Here is a 7195-nt window from a genome sequence, read left to right on the forward strand (position 1 = left end):
TTCACATCTAGTGTCCTGTTAAATTTAGAGATTATTTTAGTGTTTCATTGAAACTGGTAAAGTTCTTAACAAAATGAAGATTGCTGTACTTCTGTTTCTCTACTTACACAATTCTCTAAAATCCCAGAAAAATGGTTCAAAAACCAATTTGGACAAATTCTAAGATTAAATTCAAATTTATTTATATATTCTTTACATATGTAAAAAACAAAAACAAAAAAAAACACCCACACAAAACAATCAGACAACTTATAAACAAGCACTTGGTGACGGTGGTAAGGGAAAACTGTGTATTAACAGAAAGAAACCTCAGACAGAACCAGGTTCAGAGAGACGCAGCCATCTGTCGTGACCCTCACTCCCACATGTTTACAAATTAACATCACATAAAGACATGGGGTCACAGGGAGTGAAAACTATTCAATTCAACTCAATTTACTTCAGTTGTATTTATATAGCAATAAATCACAACAACTAGTGCCTCAATGTGCTTTATATTGTAAGGTAAAACCCTACAGTAATACAAAAAAGAGGAAACCCCAACAATCATATGACCCCTTCTGAGCAAGCTCTTTGCCGACAATGGGAAGAAAAAACTCCCTTGTTGGTCAGTGGTCATGACAATTTACATATCAATGATCAAGGAACTGACCTCACACAGGCCACTGTTTGCCAGTGGTGCTAGTTTCACTCATTTTGTAAATTTACTTTTTATAAGGGTGGGATTCAAGTCCAAGTCACTTGGATGTGTCACGGTGTAAGTTAGAAGGGAACCCCTTCTAAAACGGGAAGAGCAGCAGGGGATGATCACGGGACCAGAAAGACATGTAAAATCTTGTTAAAATAATTAATAAAATATATACTTTATTTACAGCATAAACATTTATCCTGATCAGGGGAAAGAATAATTAAAACATAAAACTAAACACAATAAAGGTCCATTCCGCAGTCCACGAGCTGAAGCCCCCCCAACAGTCCCAATCAGTCTCCGCCACACTTAAGGCTGATAACAGTCCACCGAACTCCACCAGTGGGGCCAGGCCGACAGCGCCCTCCAGTAGTGTCCTCCACCACTCCGCTCCGCTTCCGCTAAACACAGTGAAGCAGCGGCAGTCACCCATCCTGTACCAGGGATGTCTTTATACATTTTTACAACGGGATTTACCCCGCGAGGGCAGAGATCTAAACTCCGCCCGCCGCTGCTCTGTGCCTAAAGTGTTTTAGCTGGCGTCTTGCTGCCACCTGGGCGAAGTCTGCCATCCATGGACCGAAGGCCCTCCTGTGGCTGCGCCTGCCGTCACGCTACTCCATTGCTCTCTCCTTCTCATCTGCATCCAGCCACACGTGTCTTCTCTGACCTGCCAGACCATCTTATTGGCCGCAGCCAACAACAGAGGCCTGATTGATTACTGTCCCCTGTGTCTACTTAGGGAAAGCAGGGGGCGGAGTCTCTCCGGAAGAAGATCCAATAAACACAATAAAAGCATACAACACTAAAATATACTCGACATTAAAACACAACAAAGCATGCAACACTAGATAGGAAATCCTTCTTGCCCAGATGACGAGTGATGAAACATTTCCTGTTACTATATCAGCTTTATACTTTATACCAATCATCATAACAAGCTTAAAAAGACATGTTCTTGTGTGTCAATGCAGCCAAATAGTGTAGCCTTTTGGGTGTTAAAGGCAGGAAAAAAGATGGAAGAGAGCCAGAGATTAATTCTAACTAATGCTTAAAAGAGGATAAAAGAGAGTAATAATGTATACATTATGTGAGCTATGGTCCTATGATTTATGACAAGGGAAGTTATAAAGGAAGTAATAAAGATTTATGACAGTTATAATGTTAATGACATGTCATACAATTATTATATATCATACCTGGGTATAATTGACAACAACATGATGAAAATATGATGATGAACATATGGAACAGCATTATGAATATTATGTTTGATGGGGTTGATGGGTGCAGCTGGAGGCTGCATACCCCGTTGAAAGTCTGTAACTCATTTTATGTGTTTATTTAATCCAAAAAAGGAAAATCACAATCCAAGTGAGACTTACACATTCTACAGCTCCATGTGAGTCGACTGTCCAGGAGCAGACTCTGAAGAGACAGGTGAATCTTCACACAGCAGCCAGTCTGGGCCAAATGACAAGACCTTAGACTGACATTTCGAGCACCGAGGTGAACCACAAATAAAGCAATTTTAAAAAGAGGTGGCCCTACCCAGGTCTCATCAGCCAGAATTTCACCTAATGACAATAACCATTACTCAGGGTTCGAGCCACAACCTGAAGCTCCTCCCTGAAGCACAAATAAAGCAGCTTCAAAGTGGTACCAGCCAGAAACCGGGGGATGGCTTTTACACGACCAATTAGAAACACAGATGTTTTTACGGCCTTCTGATAAAGGGTTTGGTGTTTAGTATCCCTCAGACAGTGGGGGAGTTCAGGACATCACACTGGCGCTCTAGGTGTCAAGCTTCTGCGTTGACCAAGAAAGATTCGGAGCTGATCAAAATAGACGCCAGTGTCCCGCTGTGCTTATGATACGGTAAAGTGGAAATTTTCCTACTTTGCCAAAGATTTTTATTTTTCATGCCTCTGTGATTTTTATTTTAGATCACAGGGACAGCCTTTTGTCATGATCGTGCATCTCTGACCCAGCGTTTTGAGCTGGTTGTAGACTCATTATTCTTTCTGGTTATTTAAGAGATCACTTAAAGCCAAACTATAAAGTCAGTACTTTATAATTTAGCGTCCTGTAGTGCATTTCAGTTTATTTCCAGCAAACCCAATTGCACTCATCGTCATGAATTCGTTTGTTGGTTGCATTATGTTTAGTTTTGCTTCCCCGGTCTCATCAGTCAGGGCATTTATGTGAAAAGTAAAAGACCATCTGTGAATCGAGGAGGGGGCCTAGTGGTATATCTTTCACCATCTTACAATGCTGAGATTGCAGCCATTCCCCAACTCTCTGTGAATGGTACTCATGGCCTTTGATCAATGGTCATTAATCAAGCATAACAACACTTACATGCTGTTATTCAAAAGCCCATGTGATAAATAACATATTAATATAATAGCTCCTCAAATATTTCCTGGACACTAACATTTTTTATTTGAGAGTTTTAAATCAATATCAATAATTCTATCAATAATTAATCTCACGGTTAATTGTTGATAGACCTCACACCCAGCTGTCCAGAGCACCTGAGGCTGAGATCAGGGATACTGCCTAAGAAACAGCTTTGTGTTTTCTTATCAAGGAAAAAATGATTTTAAAAATATGTCTGTAAGATTGAGAAGACACTTTTCTTTGCTGAAAACACTGACCTCTAGCTCACAGAGAAATCGCACCGCTATATTAGAAGAATGCTCACCAGATTTTATGCAAGCTGTAGGCGAGCTCTGCATCAACCTTTTAAAAGGTAATATCCTTATTACAGATTGCCAGTATAAAAAAAATTAAGACGATACAAGGAAAACAGACTGATGGCTAATAAGTGAGATGGAGTCATGCTACAACTCGGAGTTACCTATCATGGTGGCAATATGTGCAATTCGTAAATAACAATCTGTTTCCATACATGTATTATCATAATAACAATAAAAATGCACAAAATGTATTTGATCTCTCCTGAACAAATCACACGGCTACATGAAATGAATCTAAATTCAGGACAGACAAGAAGAAAGTGGAAAATGATCTGGATTATCAGACTCAAAAGACTACAGTGGCTGGAATGATGGCGGTGAATGAATCTATAAGCCTGTCACAGTGTGAAAAAGGACCACAAGTGTACACGCTGTCCGTTCTTATTTTCTTTTTTATTGTAGAGACACACTACTGACAGTTTCTTTCTCCACTTTGGTTGAGCACCCACGCGTGACACTCTTCTCCCACACTCTGCTCCGGCCTCACTAAATCATAAAGGAAGAGAGAGAGCTCATTAACGAAACACCGCACACCTGTCCCACCAGCCTCCCAAGCACTGCCCCTTGAGCTCACTGCACCACCGCACCACCCCCACTGAGGCCAAGAAGGCATCTAGCCACACATACCCTCCCCCCTCCCGTGAGTAGGAGAGGAAATCGACCACAGCCATCTGCACCCCCGGCCTATGTATCACCTTGAACTTAAAGGGCTGCAAAGCCAGATACCACCGGGTGATATGGGCGTTGGCATCCTTCATGCGGTGGAACCACTGTAGTGGGGCGTGGTCCGAGCAGAGGGTGAATGAACGTCCCACGAGGTAATAACGAAGGGAGTTGACCAACCACCAGATCGCCAGGCACTCCTTATCCATGGTGCTTTATTTTTGCTCACTTCCTGTCAACTTCCAGCTGATGTAGAGTATTTGCCACCTCCGATCCCAACTCATCTGTTTCCCACACTAGGCTCACCAGAGAAGCTGTTTCAGCCTCTCTCCATACTTTAAGGAGGTTGAGGTGATATATCTGTGTGACTGTACAACTTCTTAGTCTACACCCTCCACTTGACGCGTGATCACTAAGGGCCTTTGCCACTTGGCCAGTACACTTGGCCAGTAAATTTGAGCTAGAAGAAGTGAGTAATATAGGCATTTTATGTCCCAGTGAAAATTGCCTGAGTCTAGCCCCTCTGTTGTACATGCACTACTGATGTTCCTGGGCCTGGAGCAAATTTCCCTGTGATAGCCTCCCCAATGTGTGTAGCTCTGAGGTCCAGAAGATACAGACTTTAAAGGTCCAACATCGTCTGCGGCTTCTTGTTACTCAAAGGGTGAAAATCCCATGGAGGTGCGGGGCACCTCCCACACTGCAAACAACAGAGGGTCTAACCAGCGAACCCAATTGCACTCATCGTCATGAATTAACTTACAAATCATGGACTTTAAAGTCTTACTGAGTCTGTCCACCAGTCAATCAGTCTGAGGGTGGTAGACACTGGTCCAAACAGATTTAATTCCCAGTCATTTGTATAGTTCTATTAGTGTATGAAACATGAACAATGTGCCCTGGCCAGTCAGTATCTCTTTCGAGATGCTGACTCGGGAGATGACCTGAAACAGTGCCTGCCCCACACTCTTAGCAGAAATTGTGTGCAGCACCACTGCTCGGGATGGTCTGCCATTCGCCATGGTCTGGGTACAGCCCAAGCCTGGCGTATACCCCTTTGGAACCTTACTGGTACACTGTACATCCCTCTCAGACCGAGGGAGATTGTTGGAGGGCCAGCAACACGAAACATCTGCCCCATCTTGAACAGCAGGCTGCTGGTGGATGTGCCCGGGTTGCCCACACCTCCAACACGGCTGCCTCGGTGCTTGTTCGGCTCACGGTGAGTGAGGTGTGGTGTCTGTAGCTGCTGTGACCTGTACAAATAGAGCACAGACAAGTGGGTTAGTGGCCAATTTTGGCCACTACCCTGGAACATCTTCCTCAGAGCTTGGACTAGTGGTTGTGGATGTCCCGCTGCTTTCCTTGGCCAGTGTTATGCCAGCATCCAGGCTGGCTGGCCAGTGAGAGTGGACTCATTCTGCGGTCTCTGTGGGGAGCCCCGCAAAGAAATGCTCCTCCACCACCAGGCATAGGCAAAAGGTCGGTCCTCTGGGCCACTTTCAAACACCTTTGTCTGGCACTTAGACTGGTCCTGCAGCTGTTCCAACTGATGATATTTATCGCTGCTCAGCTTTCCAGCTGCATCCCTCCACTCTGCACACCACACAAAGCTCTTAATTCAGGTCCTGGCGTCCTACTCATATAGGGAAGGCATGATTAGATATGGTCAACAGCTTGTTCTGGTCAGCCTCCCCGACACACCCTGAAATCACTGCTCCAGCCCTCCACTGCAGCTGAGCCATGTACAAACCACATATGACTGTCATACATATTTTATTACTTCCTTTATTGCTTCAATTGTCATAAATCATAGGCCATAACTCACTTTTTAACATAAGGTATATTTTATCATTCTCTGATTCTACATCATTGGTAATAACTGCCTAAATCAAGGAGATTACAATAAATGCTTACACAGGCATCTGACAAAAATCAGTCATAATATAAACTGTAACAGTATTCAGTTTAGAAGAGCTGTAGTGCTCTGAAGTGAAACCTTTAACTGACAGGACACAATTTGTGAAGCTGGGAATATTCTTCATCATGCTTGGATGTATTAAAATTAGTATTATTTGCAGATGGAACAAATATTTTTTATTCTACGGAAAAAGAGTCACTGGAACTGGTCACTCCAAACATGTGGGGAAAAAAAGTAGTTTGGTAGGACCAAATTATCATTAAATCTACATAAAACTAAAATTTGTTATTCGGTAAGAATAATGTACAAGTGCACATAGATGGTGTGGAAATTGATACATTTAATAAAAATAAATTTCTTGATGTGATAATAATTGATTAAACAGGATGAAAATAGGAATAAAATATATACATAAGAATTTCAGTGCTGAGCGAAGCAAAACATATTCAGATTCTCTCCTGTCGATTTCACCGTACAGGGGTTTGGCACAATACTTATGAATGTTCACTATCATTGGCATTGGCTCCCTGTCAAACACCGCATTGAGTTTAAAATTCTGTTGCTTACCTTTAAAATCATGAACAATACTGCGCCGTGCTACCTCATTGAACTCTTTAGTCCATATATCCCCAATCAGGACAATTACTCTTAGTGCAGCTTAGATCCCGGCTAAAGACCAGAGGTGACCATGCTTTTGCCCTGCAGCCTATAGCCTCTGGAACAATCTTCCTGCTGCTATTCGCACCTCTGATTCCATCCATTTATTTAAATCACAGTTAAAAACTTACCTGTTTGACCGAGCGTTTTTGGTTAGTTAGTGCACATTCCCTATATTTAATCCCTGTGTTATTTATCTTCTCTTGATGTACCACTGTATAAATACCCCCACCTTATATTTATGAATACTCGGTGATTTTATCTTCTAAATTACGCCCTAACGTTTTATTTCTTATTTTATGTGTATTTTTTGTTTAACCAGCGTTTCTCATTTGTTAGCTTATTTGTACTCTGTTATGGTCTTATATCTGTTATGTTTTTAACCTTGTTCTGAATCACTTTGGTGTACCTTCGGTTTTAAATGTGCAATATAAATAAAGTTGTATTGTATTGTATTGTAATATTATCAACGTTGCAAAATATGTGTGCGCGTGTTTATATACA

This window comes from Perissodus microlepis, chromosome 6, assembly GCF_051167445.1.
Source record: "Perissodus microlepis isolate ML-2025 ecotype Zambia chromosome 6, ASM5116744v1, whole genome shotgun sequence".
In the NCBI taxonomy this organism is placed as follows: Eukaryota; Metazoa; Chordata; class Actinopteri; order Cichliformes; family Cichlidae; genus Perissodus; species Perissodus microlepis.